Below are 25,144 nucleotides of genomic sequence, written 5' to 3' on the forward strand. Positions count from 1 at the left end.
GGCCCAAACTCGTCGAGTAGAATGGAAATGGGACACGGCACTTAAGTCATCTACTTGATGAGTCAAAAGCCTCGACTCGACGAGTAGAGCTGCCAGGGTGAAACCCTAGTTTTCATGGTTTGCACCCTATTTAAACACCTTATATGGCCTCCACTCCAGCCCCCATCACCTCCAAACCCTATTCAGGAAACCCTAATCAACTTTTGAGTGTTATTGAGCTATTTTGTGCCATTTTTGTGATTTGAATCTTGGAGAAGGAAGGAAAGGCTTGGAGATTCAAGAAGAAGATAGTAGATCTAGAGCTTGGGTTGCATTTCCATCTTGTTTAAGGTATAAAGCTTATACATTTGCTTTCCATCACTTAGATATTCTTTAGGGCTTGCATATTGTCATTTTTGGGCCATTTCAAAGTCACTTTCGGGATTTGAGTGCATATTAGAGTGATGACTTCAGATTTGGGAACATTGGAGCTCAGGAAGCTTAAAGTTGCCATGTAACACCCAAATTTTCAAATAATTTTTCACATTTTAAAAATACACTTTCATTCATAACTGTTATAAAAATATCATTGTATCAAAAAATCAATTCATAACATCACATCCCAAGATCATAACATGTAAAAAATCCTCGTGTGTGTACTGATCAAGCCGGCGCCTTCCCGTGATCCTCACTGGTACCTGAAACACATAACACAACACTATAAGCATAAATGCTTAGTGAGTTCCCCAAAATACCACACAACACATATTAGCCACTCGAGGCTATAACTCTGCTTGACCCTCTAGTCAATGTGTCTCAGTGGGACCCTCTAGTTCCATAACTCTGTAGGCCCTCTGGCCCTAACTCTGTGGACCTTCCGGTCCTAATTCTGTAAACTCTGTAACATACATAGCATAAATCACATAGAAATAACATCATGCAAAAGCATACAAATACTCTGTCACATAACTTTAATTACCACTCTAGGTAAGGTATAATGAGAAGACTCACCTCGGGTAACTCGGTAATCTTGAACTCTGTAAAAATCTAGCCTAGCCTCCGCCTAATCATATGAAATAAATACTCTTAAGCACTACATCTCTCAAGGATAGACTATTCCCTATCTTAGTACTCTCAGAAGGGTAAAAGACCATTTTACCCCTCTCATGGCTCAAAGACCCTAAAGTTGACCAAACCCTAAAAGTCAACAAAAGTCAACTCTCCAGGTTACGCTGAGCGTACCAAACATGTACGTTGGGCGTTCTCGGTGTCCTCACAGAACGGGGTGCGCGACCCTTACGTCGCTCGTATTGGGATTACGCCCCGCGTAACTCCCAGTTTCAGACTCTAAGCTCTTGAAGTCTTGAACAGTTAAGACACACGTCCAACTTCTAGATCTAACCATTTCTAAGCCTCTTAATCCATAAAGTTGGTGACTTTAAGCCTTTGCATGGCTGGAAAAGTCATTAACACTCATAATATCCCATTTCCAACCCTAGAAAGCTCATAACTCAAGCATGACCCCATAACAACGACCAAGTTGGGATTTTTATGGAACTATAACACAAATATCACTGAAATGGGACAAATCTAGGTCCATGGAGTCCATTACACTCAAAAAGTCTCCACCTTTCGGACTTTTAACCCTAGAAATGGTCCATGCAACATCAAACCAAATAAAGAGGAAAGTTTTGAACTTTATACCTCTAGATAAAGCTCCTTCCTCTGAAGATCTCAGATCCAAACTTGCACTTCAAGCTCTAGTCTCCACAAGCTCCTCTTCTTCTTCTTCACTAACACACCAAGGCACTTTTAGCTCCAAGACACACACACTCAAGCTAAGGACGATGGAAGGCTCTCTTAGGGTTTCACTCTCTGATATGGAGGCTGAGAAATGAGCCTTAGCACCCTTTAAATAGTGCACAAGCCAAAATTAGGGTTTGCATCTGGATCTGCTACGCCCGGCGTACCCAGGCGAGTCCACGTCCAAATTAAGCGCATGAGTACGCGCAGCGTACTCCCCAGTATGCCCAACTTACTCATTTGCTACAAGAACTCACTCAAGGGACCAATCTTGACAACTTGACAAAATGGAAGGGTTAAATAGCTTTACCTGAATTTCGGGATGTTACAATTCTCCCCCACTAGAACCAGACTTCGCCCTCGAAATCTCATGCCGAAACAACTCCGGATGCTGCTCCTGCATCTCTGACTCCGACTCCCAAGTCAGCTCGGACCCCCTCCGATGCTGCCACTAGACCTGTACCAGAGGCATCTCCTTGTTTCTCCGAATCTTGACCTTCCGGTCCAAGATTGTGATCGGTCTCTTAACATAATTCAAACTCGCGTCCACCTGGATGTCCTCCAACGACACCACTGTCGAATCGTCGGCTATACACTTCCTCAGCTGAGATACGTGGAAGGTATCATGAATCTAGCTCAACTCCGTAGGTAGCTCCAATCGATATGCTACCTGGCCCACCCTCACGATCACCCTAAACGGTCCAATGTACCGGGGCCCCAACTTGCCCCTTTTCCTGAATCGGATCACTCCTTTCCAAGGAGACACCTTCAGGAGTAAAAAAATCTCCAACCTGAAACTCGAGCTCGGATCGACGCCTATCCGCGTAACTCTTCTGGCGACTCTGAGCCGTTAGCAACCTCTGTCTAACCTGTTGTATCTCCTTTGTTATATGAAGCACTATCTCAGTGCTACCCATCACTCGCTGCCCTACCTCTCCCCAACCAATGGGAGTCAGACACCTCCTCCCATACAACAACTCAAAGGGAGGCATACCAATGCTCGAATGGTGGCTGTTGTTATAGGAAAACTCAGCCAAAGGCAAATATGTGTCCCAACTTCCTCCGAAATCCAATACACATGCCCGAAGCATGTCCTCGAGCATCTGAATCGTCCGCTCACTCTTTCCGTCCGTCTATGGGTGGTAAGCAGTGCTGAAATGCAGCCTAGTACCCAATTCCTCATGGAACTTCTTCCAGAACCTGGAAGTGAAACACACATCTCGATCTGACACAATCGAGATCGGTACACTATGTCGCGATACCACCTCCCTCACATACACCTCTGCTAGCCTCTCTGCGGAAGAGCTCTCACTGATAGCAAGGAAATGAGCGCTCTTTGTCAGCTGGTCGACGATCACCCAAATTGCATCGACGCCTCTCGCAGTCCTCGGAAATTTGGTGATAAAATCCATGGAAATTTGTTCCCACTTCAGGTCCAAATACATCTTAGTGGCCCCGGGATGGATCGAAAACCTCGTCCTGTGTGCCTCCTCCATCAAAATGATACGTGCCCCGCCCTCAAATGGCACCCAAATCCGGCCCTGGAAGGTCATAAGCCCCCGACTATCGGCAATGAACTCAGATATCTGTCCGACCACCTGCTCTCGCTTGCGGTTCTCCGGTCTCATGGCCTCTACCTGAGCCTCCCGAATGGTCTCCAACACCGGAGTCATCACTGTCAACCTCAAATAAACATCTCGCAATAGGGCACTCTCTGCCCTACGACTCAAGGCATCGGCTACCACGTTAGCCTTGCTCAGGTGGTACAGCATCTTACACTCATAATCCTTTACCACGTCCAACCATCTCCTCTGACGCATGTTCAGGTTGGGCTGATCCATCAGATACTTCAATCTCTTGTGGTCCGTATATATGGTACACCGAACCCCATACAAATAGTGACGCCAGATCTTGAGGGAGAACACCATGGCCCCCAACTCCAGATCATGGGTAGGATACCTCATCTCATGAGGCTTCAGCTGTCTCGATGTGTATGCTATCACATGCCCCCTCTGCATCAGCATCGTACCCAGTCCCGATATCGACGCGTCACAATATACCACGAATTCCTCCATTCCCTCTGGAAGGGCGAACACTGGGGCTTCGCACAATCTCTAGCTAAGTGTCTCGAATGAGGCCTGCTGCTCCGGGCCCCAACTGAAAGCCACGCCCTTTCGGGTCAGTCTGGTGAGGGGAACAACAATCCTGGAGAAATCTTGGATGAATCTCCGATAATAACCGGCCAACCCCAAGAAACTCCTGATCTCCGAAGGGGATCTCGGCACCTCCCAACTCATCATCGCCTCAATCTTGTCTAGATCGATTAATATCCCATTCTGGTTGACGAGGTGTCCTAGAAATTGGACCTCTCATAACCAGGAATCGCACTTGGAGAATTTGGCATAAAGCCTCTCCGATCTTAGAACTCCGAGGATCTCCCTCAAATGCTCCTCATGCTGCTCTCTGGATCTTGAATATACCAAAATATCATCAATGAATACGATCACTGAACGATCCAACATCGGCTTGCACACCCTGTTCATGATATCCATGAACGTCGCTGGTGCATTGGTGAGCCCGAAAGGCATCACCACAAACTTGTAATGCCCGTAACGAGTCCTGAACGTTGTCTTCTGGATATCCTCATCACACACCCTCATCTGATGATATCTAGACCTCAAATCAATCTTGGAGAACCAAGATGCTCCCTGCAACTGATCGAACAAATCGTCGATCCTCGGTAAGGGGTAACGGTTCTTGACCGTCAGCTTGTTCAACTCCCGGTAATTAATGCTCATCCGATATGAACCATCCTTTTTCTTAACAAAAAGGATCGGCGCTCCCCACGGCGAGCTACTCAGCCGTATAAACCCCTTTCCCAGCAGCTCCTGAAGCTGCGAGGATAACTCCTACATCTCTGGAGGTGCAAGGCGATAGGGCGCCTTGGCGATAGGCGCTGCCCCCGGAACCAAATCGATATGGAACTCCACCTACCTCTCGGGAGGCACACCCGACAAATCCTCGGGGAAAACATCCGGGAACTCACGCACTATCGGGACCTCATCGACCGACCTCGGTCTCTCTGCACCTACTCTCGTATCCACCACATAAGCCACAAACCCACTACAACCCTGCTGTAGACTCTGCCTCGCTCTCGCAGCTGAACAAAATGCTGACCCAGAACGGGTACCCTCGCCATAAACCGAAAGAACTCCCCCACTAGGGTCTCGTATGGTCACCAGTTGTCGCTCGCAGTCGATAACCGCTCCAAATCTGCTCAACCAGTCCATGCCCATGATGACACAGAAATCTCCCATAGCAATCGGGACCAAATCAATTAGAAACTCAATGCCAAAGATCTCGAGTACACATCCTCGAATCACATCAGTGGCATACACTGCTCTCTCGTCAGCTATGGAAACTCTCAAAGGTCGACTCAACGCCTCTCGACGAGTACTGATGTGCTGACTAAAGGCTAACGACACAAAAGACCGACTCGCACCCGAGTCAAATAACACCAAAGCAGGTACAGAACTCACAAGAAATGTACCTACGCATATCATAATATAAGCATAACACCACAAACTCAAAATAAACATATGAAAGAATACATACCAGCCACAACATCTGGCGCTGCGCGGACCTCCTCCGCTGTCAACTGGAAGGCTCTCCCGCGAGCCTTTGGCGCCTCGGCCTTCACTGGCCGACTCTCAGTAGCTCGAAGAGCAGCAGGGGCAGATCCATGCGATGCTCCCTGGGGTGACCCCTGCAACTACGAACACTCGACCTTCTGGTGTCCGGTCTGGTTGCAGTGAAAACAGACTACAAACCCCTTGGGGTAATCCTTGGCCATGTGCCCCTCCTTGCCATACTTGTAGCAAGATCCTGCCCTACACACCCCCTCATGACTCTTACTGCGCTTGCCACAAGTGCGGCCCTTCTGGTTCCCTGCTCTTGAATCGGCGATCTTAGCCCGCTTGGCAGCCGGTTGGGACAGTGCCGGTCGCCGATCCCTCCCCTAAGACTCCGCCTCCTCCCTGGCCTGAGTCTCGAGCTCAATCTCCCTCTTCCGGGCATTTTCCTGAAGCTCAGCAAATGTTCGGTACGGCGAGTTCGCCACAAACTCTCGTATATCCCTCCTCAGAATACTCAGATACTGACTCATACGTGCCTGCTCGGTAGACACATGCTTAGGGCAGAACATCGCCCTCTCATGGAACATCCTGGTGATCACAGTAACAGACTCAGTACCCTGCTTGAGGGTCAAGAACTCTTGGGCCAAACGTTCCCTTTCCACCGGGGGAACGTACTCATCACAAAAAATAGCAGTGAACCTCTCCCAGGTCACCGCCGCAAGCTCTGCAGAAGAAAAGTGCGCTGTCACAAACTTCCACCAGTCCTTTGCCCCCAAGCGAAGCTGGTTCAGCGCGAACCGAACTCTCAGATGCTCCGTACAAGAACACGTATAGAAGCATCCCTCAATATCATAAATTCATCTCATGTCCATGATCGGATCCTGCATCCCATCAAACTCTGGTGGCTTCGTGTTGTTGAACTCTCGGTACAGCAACGAGTCACCCCCCTGTGGCCTCGCAGCAGCAACGGCTGCAGTGGCCGCAACAACATCAGTGAGAGCGGCGTAACTGTGACATCCCCAAAATCACGGCCAGAAAAGACCGATTTTGTTTATGCTTTATAAAAATCAGAGTACTTCATTTTATAAAAAGGTTGTGGAATTTGTTCCCAGAAAAACATGGTAAATACCTTATTAAAACATTTTCGAAGAAACGTATTTATTTCATTTTAAAATGTTTGGGATGTCATCGTTAATACCAAAACATAAGCATAAACAGACTTACAATGATTTACACTAGTGATCTACATCTCTTTTAAATCTCTCAGTGTAATGTCACTTCACTTCGTCACCTGTGATATACATAAACTGAGTGGGTCAGGTTGGGAAACCTGGTGAGTACATAGGGTTTTCAACCCACAATAATATAATTATTATGTTCATTCAAACAATCAACCCAATTACCCATCCCCATTATCTTCTTTACTCTTTAAGGATTTAACCTAAGAGTCATCTATCCTGCATTCGTTTATTCCGAAGTCCCTTACTTCCAGGGTTATGGGACTGGCACTAAATCCATAGCTGCCAATGTTCGTTCATAAAGCACTAATTCCATAGCTGCTATAGTCTATTCACCGGGTACTAAATCCATAGCTACCAGTCTTTATCTAATAGGTACTAAGTCCATAGCTACCAATGTTCAACAGGTACTAAGTCCATAGCTACCAATTCCTATAGGTACTAAATCCATAGCTACCAACGTCTAAAAGGTACTAAGTCCATAGCTACCGGTGTTTGTCCCATAGGCACTAAGTCTGTAGCTGCCAATGTATACTCACGTCATCTTCTATCTCTCATCATTCATCTACCCATCTCATACCCAACATTTTCGTATATATAAAATACGTATACAGTTTAAGTCCTTTAAAACATGTATAAAACGTTCAACCAGCATAGACAGCAAGTATTCAGATAATGTGCACACATAGCACGTAGTTTATATAAAATACTTCATATCTATGTGTAAGATGAAAGTAACTGTGCACTCACAACACGTAATATATATTAAATACTTCATATCTATGTGTAAGATGAAAGTAACTATGCACTCACAACACGTAATATATATTAAATACTTCATATCTATGTGTAAGATGAAAGTAACTATGCACTCACAACACGTAATATATATTAAATACTTCATATCTATGTGTAAGATGAAAGTAACTATGCACTCACTTGAGAAGGTGGTGACTCGGTACTCGGACAGCGCTTCGTTTACTTTAAAATAATTTCCTTCGACGAAACCTAGTATTATTACCACTAGATTTTAGTCTAATATTTACCGTGACTAATTATTAGTCTTATTATTATTATTATTATTATTATTATTATTATTATTATTATTATTATTATATAAGCGTTTAAACAATACTTTCCAACCACTATGTACAGACAGGGGCCAGACATAAAACACCGGAAGGCAGGACCATTTTGGCATATAGCACTTCTGAAATCCAACAACCCTATGCGGCCCTTTAAACCAGATTCCCCGTACCGCGAGTAGTTAAAAAGATATTATAACGACACTTATATAAGTCATAATAATAGCTCAAATATTTATTATAAATTTTATAATAACAATACTAATTTTAAATATAAACTATATTTAAAATAGGGTAAGCATAACTTACTTACAAGGGGATTTTAGCTAGGAGTCGGGCTCTGTAGGGGCAGAACTTCGTCGCTGAATCTTTCTAAGAAAGATTCGTGCAGCGCTTCAGCGCTCACCTTACTATACTAAAACTACAGAAAGAGAAGTCGAATCATGAGGGACCGAAATGCTCGGGGGATAAGGAGAGAAAGACTCTTGAATCAAGAGAATGGTGCAAGAAATATGAGAGCCCAAGCCTCTTATTTATAGTAATTGAATTTACAAAAACTACCCCCCATAATTACTTAATGACCTTATAGTTATATAAACAACTAAACACCCCTTTATAATACTATTTTAAATAGATTTAAAGATATTTGTACTAAACTAATATCGAAAGAACTCAACATTAGTCTTATAATGACCGCATCGTCGATACCTTTCTAATGATATATACATATGTATATATATGTGTACGTATATATGATTTATACTTTATTTTAATACGTAAATATGCTATTATAATTTGTAACTCGTTCATACGAACTCCGTTTTTGACGTTCTTTATATCCATGCGTAGGTGGAGACGCACTCTACAACTTTCGTTTAGACTCCTTCGGCTAATTTTGAATTTATTTTTAAAGTTATATTTTTAACAGGCCGGGACAGGATTGGTCCGTTATAATCTCATAACTTCTTCATCCGATGTCCATTTTCGTCTGTCTTTTTATTGTTACGCTACTAATAATGAGATCTTCAATTCTCGTTTAGTTTGTGTCGGCTAAAAATCGCTCGATCTAATATTCGAATTTCGGACTGTACACTGCTAATCCGAAACTTCGAAAAATCGTAACTTCTTCATACGAAGTCAGATTTGGGCGTTCTTTTTATCGAAGTTCTTAGTTTAACATATTCTACAACTTTCGTTTAGAGCGCTAAATCTAAATCTCGCTCTATCATAAATTTACTATTTATGCTTCCCGGCGCCGTGCCGGTTCCGACACGAAACTTCGACGGGTCATAACTTCTTCGTTATAACTCGGATTTCGGCGTTCTTTATATGTACGAAAACCCTGTGACATCTTCTACAACTTGGTTAAGATTATTTATTCTAAATAATCTTTTTGTCAAAAAGTCGTTTTCGACCCCTATTGCCTCTAAATTGACTAGCTTGGATCTGCGGGCGTTACAGTAACGCTCCTCAAAAGTCTCGATTACGGTGGTCTTGATAGACCCAAACATCTCTATTATCTTAGATCGGATGGAAGCAGACACCTCCTCGTGAATCAATCTGCGAATCTCCTCGTCTCTGACACCACTACTCTCAGGTGTGTGGCATGTCCCAACCATGATGTCTCTCTGAAATACAACACAAGATATCAGAGACTCGCTCGAGTGTACACACACTCGATATCTCATTCCTACTTGATCCCTGGTACCCTAAGGATTCTTACTTGGGTTGCGCACTGATCTGGTGTCTTCGGTAGTACGGGCCCAATACTATCGTCCACACCGCATCAATATTCACCCCAAGTCCTCCTCCTAGGATCCCAAGTCCCAAGTACTCTACTCTCTCTATACATAGTCTACTCCCTAGCAGATCTCTCATAAGCTCCTCGCTGCTATCTATTCACTCTCAAGCATCTCCTAGCAACAAAACCCTAGGCTAAGGCATCATAAATCAGGCCACTCTAGTCCTAATAAGAATACCTAGCCTCTAGCATGCATAACATATCATAACATATATCTTAACGTATAATGTAAGGGTATTTTGGGAAATCACCGTTCGAGCGCTGGCTGAACGTACACACTGCTCTGCTCTGCTCTTTCAAAAACTTTTTACTCTTGAGAAAAATTTTGTGAATTTTTATTTTGAAAATCTCTCAAATCCCCAGTTTGAGTTTAGACACGCCCGAAGGTTCACCCGAATCCCTCAAACCAAGGCTCTGATACCAACTTGTAACACCCAAATTTTCAAACAATTTTTCACATTTTAAAAACATACTTTCATTCATAATTGTTATAAAAATATCATTGTATCACATAATCAATTCATAACATCACATCCCAAGATCATAAAATTTAAAAACTCCTCGTGTGTGTACTGATCCATCCGGCGCCTTCCTGCGATCCTCACTGGTACCTGAAACACATAACACAACACTATACGCATAAATGCTTAGTGAGTTCCCCAAAATACCACACAACACATATTAGCCACTTGAGGCTATAACTCTGCTTGACCCTCTGGTTAATGTGTCTCAGTGGGACCCTCCAGTCTCATAACCCTGTGGGCCCTCTGGCCCTAACTTTGTGGACCTTCCGGTCCTAACTCTTTAAACTCTGTAACATACATAACCTAAATCACATAGAAATCACATCATGAAAAAGCATACAAATACTCTGTCACATAACTCTAATTACCACTCTAGGTTAGGTATAGTGAGAAGACTCACCTCGGGTAACTCGGTAATCTCGAACTCTGTAAAAATATGGCCTAGCCTCCGCCTAATCATATGATATAAATACTCTTAATCAATACATCTCTCAAGGATAGACTATTCACTCTCTTAGTACTCTCAGAAGGGTAAAAGACCATTTTATCCCTCTCATGGCTCAAAGACCCTAAAGTTGACCAAACCCTAAGAGTCAACAAAAGTCAACTCTCCGGGTTACGCTGCGCATACCAAACATGTACGCTGGGCGTACCCGGCGTCCTCACAGAACGGGGTGCGCGACCCCTTACGTCGCGCGTACTGGGATTACCCCTGCGTAACTCCCAGTTTTAGACTCTAAGCTCTTGAGGTCTTGAACAGTTAAGACACACGTCCAACTTCTAGATCTGACCATTTCTAAGCCTCTTAATCCATAAAGTTGGTGACTTTAAGCCTTTGCATGGCTGGACAAGTCACTAACACTCATAATATCCCATTTCCAACCCTCGAAAGCTCATAACTCAAGCATAACCCCATAACAACGACCAAGTTGGGATTTTTATGGATCTATAACACAAATATCACTGAAATGGGACAGATCTAGGTCCATGGAGTCCATTACACTCATAAAGTCTCCACCTTTGGGACTTTTAACCCTAGAAATGGTCCATGCAACATCAAACCAAATAAAAAGGAAAGTTTTGAACTTTATACCTCTAGATGAAGCTCCTTCCTATGAAGATCTCAGATCCAAACATGCACTTCAAGCTCTAGTCTCCACAAGCTCCTCTTCTTCTTCTTCACTAACACACCAAGGCACTTTTAGCTCCAAGACACACACACTCAAGCTAAGGACGGTGGAAGGCTCTATTAGGGTTTCATTCTCTGATATGGAGGCTGAGAAATGAGCCTTAGCATCCTTTAAATAGTGCATAAGCCAAAAATTAGGGTTGGCATCTTGACCCACTACGCCCAGCGTAACCCTGGGTACGCCCAACGTACCCATGCGAGTCCGCATCCAAATTAAGCGCATTAGTACGTGCAGCGTACTCCCCAGTACGCCCAACGTACTCATTTGCTACAAGAACTCACTCTAGGGACCAATCTTGACAACTTGACAAAATGGAAGGGTTAAATAGAATTACCTAAATTTTGGGATGTTACATGCCACCTTTATTGAATTATGGCCCTATCCCATGCATTAGAACTCCTTTATGGCTTAGTTTTGGTGTTTTAGCTTCATAATGCCATGCATGCACATAAAGTTAGAAACTTTTTGTGTTATGCTAGCCTAAGGATACCAGATCTGTGGAATGGATGCATTGAACTTAGCAAAAATTGACTGTATGGAATTGATATATGGGGGACTCAAAGAGTTGTTCATGCAACTCGGCGAGTCGGGTCATGGTTACCCAACCTTTTCTGGCTCTTAGTGAACTCTTTGAGTCTGGGAGATGACTCAGCAAGTTAGACATAGTTCTTGGACTGGAAGATTGAAGAACTCGACGAGTTCTAGGAGGGACTCAACGACTTATGAGCAAATGTCCCGATTTTGTATAGGAAGGACTCGACGAGTCCAAGGAAGGACTCGACAAGCTGAATGGAAAAGTCCCGATATTGTTGATAGGAGAAACTCGGCGAATTGTGGAAGAATTCGTCGAGTTGGATCGCGATTTCAGAGATTTCTGATCTATGGAACTCGATGAGTTGGTGGACCAACTCAGCGAGTTGAGTCAACCAGAGTGTTGAATTTGACTTTGACTTTGACATGAGTGACCCTTGAAAGGGTTATGAGTATGGAAGGGTAATTATGGAAGGTTGTTATGTGTAGGAGTTTGAGAGGCGTCAATCCCAGCACCAAGGACAGTTCAGCTACTACACGACATTGATGTGAGTTACCTTCCAGTAGAAGTGGGTCTAAGGCACCAAGGTCGACCCACTAGTAAGAGTTATAGTAGAGGTGATTGTCTTTGTGATAATTATCTGGTATGTTGCTATTTGTTATGATTATGTGCTAGCATGCTACGATGTTATGTGATATATGATAGGAGGGGTAGGATAGACCCCAATATCGGTCAATAGGGCCGAAGGGGTACGCCAACACCCAGATAAGTTAGGCGGTATATGACTTATATGTTTATGCACTAGGATGCTATGTGGTAGAGTAGGGGTGAAATAGTCCCCAATACCGGTCGAAAGGACCGAAGGGGTAGGCCAACAACTTGATATGCCAGGTAAGATACCGGTCGAAAGGACTGAAGGAATTGGCCAGCACCCTAATATGCTAGGCTAAGTCCGGTCGATAGGATTGAAGGGGTAGGCCAACACCCTGATATGCTAGGCAGTTACCGGTTGAAAGAGACCGAAGGGTAGATCAATACCCGGATATTATAGACAATATGTATGTCATATGGTATGTGGTATGATGGGGGATCTCACTAAGCTTTGTGCTTACGGTTTACAGTTTTTGTTTCAAGTCCTTCTTCTTTGAAGGGGAAGGATTTGGAATGATAGCAGCGCATCACACACACGATTTTCCGCACATGAGATTATCGGGATTTGTACTTTGACACTATTACTATTTGATGATATGGTTTTTGAGACATGTGAACTATGGCTTTTATGAAATGGAGTAACTTGATGATGCTTTTCTTTAAATTGTTTTATGAATCATGGTCCGTAACTTGATGAACCCCCTTTATCTAAAACTTTGCATTGTGCTCCTTTAGCTAGTACTCGGGGCGTACTAGGTGGTACGCTTGTCGTACTAGCCCGATGTTTTTGTCGCGGTACTTAACCACATACGCGTGGTGTATGTGAAGTATGCATGGTGTACGTGAGTCTGAGCCAAACCCTAATTTTTATGGTTTTCAACTTATTTAAACCTTATGATAGCCTAATTTGGTCATGTTTAGCCATCCTCCACCTCTCCTTGTCCTAGAAACAAAACCCTAAGTGTGTTAGTGAGTTTGTGAGCTTGATAAATAGATTTTGGTGTCTTAAGGTGAAGAAGAATAAGAATGAACCATTGAAGAAGTTGATTGAGCTTGTGGATCCAGGATCACTTCCATATTTGCAAGCTTTTTAAGGTAAAAATCTTACACCTTTGTGTGCTTTTATGCTAGATCTAGTTCGCGGGACATTTGCACATCTTTTGAGTCCTTTGTATTAAATGGGAGCTTTTGATTTGCTCCAGAGGCTATGGATGCTAGATCTTAGCTCCTTTCAATCCCCAAGTTCATAAAAATGCAAGCTTTATGGTGTATGTTTAACCATGCATGTGCTTAGACATTTGTTAAGATCTTTTTTGGTTCTTGAGCCCCATTAAGCCATGCATGTGTGTAAAGTTGCCAACTTTACGTGATAAGTGGTCTTATAGAATCAGATCTGAGAGTTTGGCTTGAAGACTCAATGGATTAAGTGATTAGTGGAGTGGGGGGCAAGTTGGGGAGTACGTTAGGCGTACCAAGCTGGTATGTTGTGCGTACTAGCCCCATAAGGTGTACGCTCAGCATACAAGCTGAGTACGCCCCGCATACTCAACAAATGAGCTTTTTGGGCTTGCATTCTCAGCTTGGGCCATAGGCCAGGTTTTCTTCATTTGGTCGTTGTTGGGCCACTATGTCTTTATTAATTGAACTTGTGTGTTTTATTTTAGCTATGAGTTGCTGAATTTAGCTACTTCTGTTAGCTAGATGAAGCTGGAACTCATGGTTTGGTTATATTAGTTTAGACTTTTCTAGTTGGTTTAGTTCTTGTGTTTGATTGTTTGTACCTAGCATGCTTAATTTGATATAAGATTGCTTTAAGTTCATATTTTGTGTAGTTAATGACCATTAATCTACATGAATGCGATTACCTAGTAATTTAGTGAACATTAGATTATTAGAGATAAGATAAACCAATCTTAGATAAGTAATTGAAATATTAAATTTGGCTGTGCTGGAGAACTCATATTATGCCCATAATTGTGTATGTTAACTCAATCTTACATAACTCTAATCCTATCTAATAATTGATTTTGTGTTAAATTATGTATGATCATGCATAGCTCTACATGAATTAATTCAATATTAGTAAATTTGGAATTGAATTGCTAATAATATTTTAATTGGTAACCAACGGGAATTGTCCTAATTAATAGCTAAACCATTAAGGGAAGGTGGATTCAAACTAACATAAGTGTTTTTATTATTTGATTGAATTGTGTTAAGAATTTAAGTTTATCTAAACTTGCAAGATTAGATGAAAACCCCTTTTTACTTTAGTTAGAATTTTAGATTAATTTAGTAGTAAGTAGGTTAAATAATTAGTTATGTTCCCTGTGTTCGATACCCGACTTTTGAGCTATACTATTTGCGAGGGGTACACTGCCCTGGGTCAAATAACTAGTAAGAGAGTAGGTAAAATTAGGTGTAGCTATTTGCACGCATCAAGTTTTTGGCATCGTTGTCGAGGAACGAATTATTTGATCGTTGATTTATTTGCTTTAGGTTAGTCGATCCTTTTTGTGGGGTAAAACCTACAAAAAGTTAATTTTATGAACTAATTTTTGTTTCAATGTTGAACCCACGACGTGGACCTTAAGTCCACGACGGTGATTCCAGTCAGTATGAATTTTTATTTAATTTTTGTCCAGATTTACGTTTTTTAATTTTGTTTATTTTGAAGTAGTTCATGACCAGAGGTTCTAACAAACCTTTGGTACCACCACTTGAAGATCCAGAGTCTATCCTTCACAAAAAGATAGATAAAAACGTGAAAGAAGACCAAACACCAAAGAGCTCATCTTTTAAAGATCTTAAATCAGTTTTTGGGAAGAAGAAAGGAAAGAACATGGGGGAATACAAGAAGCAGATAAGAAACGATGATTTTTTATCTAAAGTTCCCGAGTATGCCAAGTTTTTTCAAGATTTAATCAATACTCGCTAGCAGCTATAGAAGAATTCCAAGGTGATTCTAAGCGAGCAGAGTTCTAAAGTGATAATGGGAGAGTTATCGAAGAAGATGGGAGATCTTGGACGCCTCACTTTTCCATGTGAATTTGGGAATAATCTGAAGACTTATGCTTTAGCTGATTCTAGGGCTAGCATAAATCTAATCCTTACTCATTTTATCAAAAGCTCAATATTCCAAAGTTGAAGGCTACAAGAATGACAATTTACATGGCCAATCGTTTAGTGAAAATTGGGAAATTCGTGTTTCTAATTGACTTTGTTGTGTTATACATGAATGAAGACAACAATGTCCTAATTATTTTTGGTAGCCCTCTACTAAATATTGCTAGAGCCTTGGTTGATGTTCGCGAATCCAAGATTACATTGAGAGTTGGAGATGATGAAGCTACTTTTAGAGTAGAAGATGGTTTCCAAGGGAATGATGTTCAAGTTGAAGTTTTCAATGTCGATGAAGAGAATGAACTCGAAGAATTAGAAAAGCTTATGGAAGAAGAGATTCGACAAGTCAACCACACCAAACTGAGAGCATCTGTTCCTACGATCTTTGAAGTTATTGCTTATAAAACTCCAACATCTTGGGTGAGTACATTTAGTGAAGAATTGGTGTCCAGTGACGAAGAAGATGTTACTTCTAACTTAAGGAGCACAATTGTTGAAAAGACTATGGTGCCCGTGGAGCTTAAAAATGAAGAAGTTAAACATATGGAAAATAAGGGAATTAAAAGAAATCTTGAAGAAGATAATACGAAGGGTAAGAAATAAAATTCCAAAAAGGTTTATCTTAGACAAGTCCAAGCATATAAAAGGAAATGGAAGGAGCAAAAGGTGCAAATGGTGATGGATACTCCAATAAATTCAACGTAAGGTGGCACAGAGTCTGGCACATGACTCCAATAAAAAGAAACGCTTCTCAGGAGGCAACCCGAGCTTGGTTTGAATTTCTTTTCATTTTTGAACTTAGTTTAATTTCTTTTAGTTGATTTGTAGGATAACTAATCATACAATTGTCTTAATTATTTAAGAAATTAGTGAAAATCAAGTGTGGGGTCCTAAAAAAATTGAGTTGTAAATAAATTAAGGTTTTTATATTAAAAATGGACATGTGAAGTGTAAAACCTCAATTCCATGTCGTGGGTTGAAAGCCCACTTCATGGAAAAAAGAAGTAACCTGATTAGTCTCGGCCGGTCATATGAGCCCACGATGTGGAATTCAGATCCATGAGGTGGATTTAAAAAAAATGGGGGGGGGGGGGACCAGTTTATAGAAAACACTTTGACCATTCCCCATTTGTTTACTCTTTACCTACACGGACGAAAAGATCAAGCCACACACTCGATTTTCTGACACTTTCTGTCATTTTCTTCCAAAAATTCTTGCATCCTTTGTCTCCTAACAATATTTGGTAAGTATTACATCCACTAATCTTATAGTTTTCTTCACATTTTATGCATTTCGTGGTTTGGGTTTCTTTAGAGATGAAATACCCAAACTGGGTCCATTGGTTGGTTATTTTCGAATGCATGTGTGATATAAGGCCATAGATTGATGAAATAGACAAACCCCAAGTGAGATTTTTGATGAATTTTGACCACAGTTGGACCGTTCCAAAATCTCGTCTCAAACCAGGTCTACGACGTGGAGATGAAACCCACAAGGTGGAAACTGGGCGACCAGTTTCCTGTTTTGCTTTTCAATTTGATATCTTGGTTGTTTTGGTTTGTTTTGTTTGTTGTTGGTCATTTCAAGGAAAATGGGTCCTCGAAGGGCAATTCCTCAAGCACAAGACCCTATTGAGGTGGCAAGTATTCACCCGCTATACCGATTTCCGAAAAATCTTTCCCGTGCAATGTTGAATAATTATGAAAATCGTTTAGGATGGTTATATAACCGTGAGTTTGCATTTGCTCCCACTGTGGATTGGGCGTGGTTACGCATGGTTGGTATGGTTATGGAGTTGGAGAGATATTGGACAAAGGTGTTTGTGGGGGATGGATTTTCATTGACTTGCAATGGGTGGAGGAATCTATTTTCCATTCAAGATCTCGTATATCGGAAATTATCAGTGGAGTTCTTTGCCATAATGAGTTTTAAGGATAACACCGTCGATCGCACTTACAACTGGGCACTTGCTTTTAGATTGGGAGGTGTGTACCGCAAATGTAGTCTTTGGGAATTTGCATGATGCATGGGACTCTATACTGAGGAGGAGAGACTCTCAGCATTTTTTGTTCTATGTTTGCAGGGGTGTGTTCGAGACTTCACCTCCGAGATTTCTGATGTCCAGTTTTGGAGGACTATTTCGAATCGCAAGTACAATTCTATTGATGCATGCGAAGGACAAATTCAGAATCCCGCGTATCGTTTTTTGCATCACCTCATTACCTTCACGATCAATCATACAAATCATGGAGATACAGTGCCTTTTCAAAACTTGTTTCATTTGTGGAGCATAATCACCCCCAGTGTTTTTTTGTGACATTCCGTATATGCTTGCACGATTTCTAGGTAGAAAGGCAACTGACTCTAGACCCGGTAGTCCCATCACGGGTGGACACTTAGTTACCCAACTTGTCCAGTCTTATGGCATCTTAACTCCTAATTTTATTAGGAATCTCACGCGCTTTCAGGATAGTGACTTAACTATCCAAGTTTTGAGTGTCATGCGGGTTGTAGTGAATGTTGGACGAGTTTATGTGATACCACCGGAGGATGAAGAACAACAAATAGGCAAACAAGGAGAACAACCTCGGCCTGGGCGGGGGAATGTGATACCCTAAGGAGAGAGGGGACAACCACAACAACCACCTTAACCATTTGAGGGTGGTATACCGACCAATCCGTTTCAAAGTCGGGTTGGTTTAAATTTGGACAATCTTCATGGAGGTGTTAGCTATCACACCCATATGCTCGATGCTTTATCTGTACATTTGAATTTCGAGCGACCACCCACAATACCACCTCATTGCCTGTATTTTCCAACATGGGAAGAGCTATGGACAAAACAAGGAGACGAAGCAAGAACTAGTGGAGCTCGAGGCGATGACGATGATTATTAGTTTTTATTTTTATGTTTTCATTTGGTTTTTGAACTTTTTTGTTTATCCTTTTATTTTTTTGGAACTTGTAAGTGGATAATGGATGATTATTTCCTTTTCTTCTCTATAACTTGTTTTGTTGCAGATTTCGTGAGTTTTCGTGAGCGAGAAGTTAAGAGTTAGAAGTTTTCGAAAGAGGCCGTATCATTTAGATTTATGAGTCGATACCCACAATCTTAGATAAGTGTGGGGTTAATCTAGAAATAAGCAAGTTAGAGAGGAGTCATGAAATATAAGTTAAGAAGGGTCTTAATCTATTAAGACACAAGTTCACATTACACTCGTTTAAAGAAGAAGTGCTTTCTGTGATGCCCAGACACGTCGTGGATTGAGTTTAATTCACGAATTCAGAAAACATAATTGATCGAAGCCATGTTGTGTATTGCTACCCCATGATGTGGAATGTAGAAGTTACATTTTTCTTCTTCTCTACACCATGCAATGTGGCGTATGCTTTCCTACATTGGCCCATTATGCTTTGAAGCTTTTTCTACACTACATTTGTTGAAGATTAAAGTCTCAGATTCATATTTTGCGGACACATGCACGTATCTCGCTTATTACAGATCCAAGTTTATATTTGAAGAAAGTCCAAGTTCAAGATGTTCAAGTTTTCCACACTATGAAGAATCTATCTCGTCACTTCTACCAAGGGGAGTCTGTTCCTTTTTCTACCTTTTAATGATTTCATTTATTTTATGCATACAATGAGGGCATTGTATGTAATAAGTGTGGGGTAGGGGTCGAGAAAGTAAATTGCAAGAAAATTATAAAAAATTAAATATGAAAAAAAAATAAAATTTTTGAAAAATCTAGAAACGGATTTGAAATAATAATCTAAAAAATTGAATCTAGTAATAGTTTAGAATTAAGTTGCTAGTGTTATATGGGCTGATCCAATGCGAGCTTAAATATTTAATTGAGCCAATACATGTTATAGTATATTTGTGGCTTCCCAAGTCTTAGTGAAAAGTCATGATATATTAAAAGGTAATCTGGTAGTTTATATGTAGTTACTGCACATAGACTAATACCTTTAACAATTAAATGTTGAATTTAAGCTACCTTTCTTAAGCATGTAGGATTTGAGTGAAAAAAAGTGAGAAATTGAAAAAAAAAAAGAGAAATTACCAAAAAAGTTGAAAGAATTTTAGAGCAGTCAAGTATGAAATCCAAAAATAAAAATTCTGAAAAATCAAAAAGTTGAAGATACCAAAAATCAAACAAAAAGGTGGTGAATTCAAAGAAATCAAAGATTAATTATCAAAAGAAGTGAAGAATTCCAAGAGCTCCATTGTGGTATCTAAAGTTGTAATTTCTAGATTATGTATGCTTAGGTAGCTTGACCAAAATTACCTTTAGGTTAAGAAAGATTTCTGAGGATTGATTTAGAGGGTTGCAGAAATGAGTATCCTATAAGCTAAGGGGTGAAGATTCATAAGGATTGTGAGTATTTAGGATTAGGGAAGTTGTTAGGACCTTAGACACAAATATGTGCATTGAGGTCTTGGTAAAATGGCTAAGTTCAAAATGGATTGTTCTATGTAATGCTAGTGATGAAGGTTTGAATTAAAAATAATTAGTTTTGCTTGAGGGCAAGCAAAGGATAAGTATGGGGTATTGTGATATTGCCATATTTATACATACTTTTAGGTAATATCTGAATACATTTTTATACATATTTTGGTTATTTACATAGAATAATGGTACTTAGAAGATTAAATTGTATTTTGCAGCTAAAAGAAGTCATTTTGAAGAATAAGGACTAAAAGTGACAAAAGAAGGGACTTTAGAGGCTTGGAAGACAGAAAAGAAAACCCACAAAAATAGCTTAATCCACGTCGTGGACATTTCTTACATGACATGGAATGGAAAATTGTGGAAGATGAGTACGCGTAAAGTCGAAATCCATGCCGATAAGGACTCTTTCACACCAACGATGTGGAGTCCTAATCCATGACGTGGAATGGAATTTCATGATAAGTATATATATTTTGACATTTCTGGGTTTAGGAGGTTGGTTGGAGATTAGAAGTTCCAGAAGAGGAATTTCAGAAAAAATTTAGAGAGCAATAATTCATTGGTATTGGAGAAGAATAGGAAAATCATTACTTTGCTTTTGATTTGGTACAATTCATTATGTCTTTATTAATTGAACTTGTGTGTTTTATTTTAGCTATTAGTAGCTGAATTTAGCTACTTCTATTAGCTAGATGAAGCTGAAACTCATGGTTTGGTTATATTAATTTAGACTTTTCTAGTTGGTTAATGTCTTGTGTTTGATTGTGTATATCTAGCATGCTTGATTTAATATAAGATTGCTTTAAGTTCATATTATGTGTAGTTAATGACCATTAATCTACATGACTGCGATTACCTAGTAATTTTGTGAACATTAGATTATTAGAGCTAAGATCAAACCAATCTTAGATAAGTAATTGAAATATTGAATTTGGTTGTGGTGGAGAACTCATATTATGACCATAATTGTGGTTGTCAACTCAATCTTACATAGCTCCAACCCTATCCAATAATTGATTATGTGTTAAATTATGTATAACCATGCATAGATCTATGTGAATTAATTCAATATTAGTAAATTTGGAATTGAATTGCTAATAATATTTTAATTGGTAACCAACGGGAATTGTCCTAATTAATAGTTAAACCATTGAGGGAAGGTGGATTCAAACTAACAGAAGTCTTTTTATTATTTACATGAATTGTGTTAAGAATTTAAGTTTATCTAAACTTGCAAAATTTGATAAAAACCCCTTTTTACTTTTGTTAGAATTTTAGATTAATCTAATAGTAAGTAGGTTAAACAATTAATTATGTTTCCTGTGTTTGATACCCGACTTTTGTGCTATACTATTTGCGAGGGGTACGCTTCCTTGGATCGAATAGCTAGTAGGAGAGTAGGTAAAATTCGGTGTAGCTATTTGCACGCATCACTTGGGTTATTTGGATTTTAGGCCCATGATAGGTTTGGGCCCAATTTAGAAGAGTGGGCCATATTTGGGCCCTGGGGTACCAAGTAGAATTTGGGCTTTCATAGTATTTAAATTAGGACTTCGTCTTGGGCCAAGTTAGTTAAAAGGTAAAATGGTCTTTTGCCTTGATGATGGGCCCAATTAATTAGACTGATGGTTATGGATTGGGAACTAATTATTAATTGGATGTTATTCGTATTGATAGCGCAGGGATTTGTCGGACCAGTAGGCAGAGATTTATCTGAGTGATTTAGAGCTTGAGGTGAGTTTCCTCACTGTTTTTAGTGGGTTGAAGGCACCAATTTCGGCCCATGATTTATTATGTTAGGATGCTAGTTATATGCATGACTCTTGCATGTATTATGCGTTGGTATGTATACCGAGTGGGGCTCGATGTCGGGTGGGGCCCGATGAATGTGTTGTATATTATTATCTTTCCGATTAACACACATCTTTGTATGATTATATGTTACATGTTTATATGTATATCGGGCAGGTCCTGATGCCAGGTGAGACCTGATGACTGAAAGATCTGTATACCGAGAGAGGCCCGATGAAAGGCGGGGGCCAGTATGTGATTATTATGTATGGTATGTGGTATTTTGGGGAACTTACTAAGATTTGTCCTTACAATTTTCAGTTTATGTTTTAGGTACTTCTGGTTCGAAAGGGAAGAGCCCGGGATGATTGTAGAGCACACACTACCTTATTCCACATTTTTTGATTTACTCTGATATTTTATGATGTATTTATACACTTTGTTCCACTTTGGTTTTGTGATGATGTTTTAGATTACATTTTTATTAATTTAAAAATGAACTTTTTGGTCTTAATTTTTGGGATGTTACGTATTTGTATGCCTTCAGCGTATAAGAAGAATGTATGTGTGTAGTAAGTATCCAAAAGTATTTATAAAACATAAGTTCCTATAACTTCTAAAATTATAAAAAGTGTGGCTTGTCGTGTGATTTTATTATCCAAAATCAAGTGTATAAGTAAATAATCATACTTATAGATGTGTTCTGTACTAGAATTTCACAATTCGATGTTATAGTGAACCCTTATAATCAAGCTATCAACTGTAATGTTGCCAACCACAACACTTCTTTAGACGTCGTGAAAATGTTAAGACAATTGTCACCCTTGATCCGTCGGTCGTGGTTGTAGCTAGAAACCATAGGTGGGGTTGTCAATCTCATATAGATCTATACACAACTCTCCACCTCATTTAAGATTTAACGATTATAAGGTCCGGACTTAATGTATTGGTTAAAGAAATGTCTCACATAGCCTGTCGAAAGTATGTTATTCTAGTTGTAAATGAAAACAAGGTTTTCCATGTCCATAGTAATGATCCAAGTTTTGTGTTGGTTACCCAATGCGTAATAGTATTATCTAATGAATAATGGTATTATCCAAGGGATAATGGTTGTATCCAATGTGTAATCACAAAGTTTTAATCTTTCAAACGATTTTTGGTAAAATGTCATTTTGCGGTTATCTAATGTGTAATTGTATTATCCATCATACAATAGATCTAGACTTAGAAACTTATGCATATAAAAGAGTAAAACATGTGTAGTTCATTTGGAATCCGAATATAGGTTTATATACTTTCATAACTAAGACATAATCATGTATAATGTAGTGTTACCCAAAGGTTAAAAGTTTTTTCCAACATATATTGGATCAAGGACTTTTGTGTGAAGTCATTGACCAAAATATAATTTGTTAGCATGGCATGTAATCTCCCTTTAAAGAGTGAAATGAGTAAAACTAGTAGAAAAGTGGGTATGAACCCACTTTTTATGTTATTGTCCAAAGTTTAAACAAACTTTACGATGGTGGCCCCTGGCTTGGATCCTGGTGTTATTGAGCTTTCCTTCCAAGATCTTGAGTTTTGAGGGTTGTGTAGCCAAGAGATTAAGCTTGGAATGAAGAATTTAAGAGTGATGGTAGTGGTGGCATAACTTTCGTCCAAGAGAAGAAGAAGATGATGAGAGTGTTTACTTGGTTCATGCTAAGTTATGAAGAGGGTGAGTGTATTTATAGTGTAGCAAAGTGTCCTAAGTTGCATGGGGAAAGGGGTGGACGATTTTTAGGGTTACGGGAAGAAGCATGTTTGGTTGATTTTTTTTTATTATAAAGGTATAAGAGACATAATCATGTGGTTTTGTAATGCTTTTGCATTTTTTTAATGGGTTTGACTTTTTTTTAATAAAATAAGGATGGTTGGTTATGTATGTGTGTGTGTGTATATATATATATATATATATATATATATATATATATATATATATATAGGTGTATGCATGTATTTATAAATATAATAACTTTTATATAATACACCAAGTCTTATTCTTAGAGAAAGTGTCATAAAAGTTGGTTACAATAATAGTTTTTCATATAACTATTAGTGGTTGGTTATATGGAAGTTAGTATAGTTTATTTATATTTATTACGACCTTAATCACTAAAGGTCATTTGTATGTTGTATTTTTATATACCTTGTATGAAGTTGTATTTTTATAACCCAATAGATCATTCACCGATCAACCAATTTGTCATGTATGTATTGTAGTGTTAAATATACCGATCTACATATGGTTTGAAATTTGAAAAGGCAATGTACTTTCATTGAAAGATTTTCTAATATATCATAATAGTCGTGAGAGGTATATTATGTTTACCTTAATTATGGTTGACTTTTGTTGACCAAAATTGACGGGTGTCACATCATCCTCCCGTTAAAAAGATTTTCGTCCCCAAATTAATTTTAGGTACCGAGCTCCTAGGGACATTGAAATAGTTGGAAATATTTCTGTTTTATTTGATCCTCGTGTTGCAAAGTAAACTCAGGTCCCTGATTAGCATTCCAGCGGACCTTTACTATTGGAATGCGACTTTGTTTCATTTTCTTGACTTCCCTATCCATGATTTCGACCGGTTCCTCGATGAAATTCAAAACTTCGTTGACCTCAATCTCGTCTAATAGAATGACAAGGCTTTCTTCAAATAGGCATTTCTTGAGGTTTGACATGTGAAAGGTGGGATGGATATTGCTAAGTTCTTGTGGGAATCGAAGCTTGTAGGCTACATGACCTATCCTCACAAGGATCTTAAAAGGTCCTATATACCTTGGATAAAGTTTACATCATTTTCCAAATCGTATCATCCCTTTCCATGGCAAGACTTTTAATGGTACTCGGTCTCCAACATGAAACTCCAAGGGTTTGCGTCTCTTATCAGCATAACTCTTTTTCTGATATCAAGACACTTTTAGTCGTTCATGTATCTGAACGATCTTCTCCATTGTTTCCCGTACAATTTATAAGTCGGTGGGTGTGCTATTCATCGCATAATGGTGACCTACACGTGCGTCCGTAAAGAGTCTCTAAAGGAGCGACTTTAATATTGGAGTGATAGTTGTTCTTGTAGGAGAATTAAATTAATGGCAAGTGAGCATCCCATGCCCTGTCGAAGTCTATCACGCAGGCACAAAGCATGTCTTCTAGTGTTTGAATGGTTCGCTCACTCTGACCGTCTATTTGGGGATGGTAAGTTGTACTCATGTCGAGTCGGGTTCCCAAGGACCTCTGCAACGATTGCCAAAAGTGCGAAGTGAATTGGATATCCCTATCCGAGATGAAGAA

Source organism: Lactuca sativa, chromosome 5 (genome assembly GCF_002870075.4).
Source record: "Lactuca sativa cultivar Salinas chromosome 5, Lsat_Salinas_v11, whole genome shotgun sequence".
In the NCBI taxonomy this organism is placed as follows: Eukaryota; Viridiplantae; Streptophyta; class Magnoliopsida; order Asterales; family Asteraceae; genus Lactuca; species Lactuca sativa.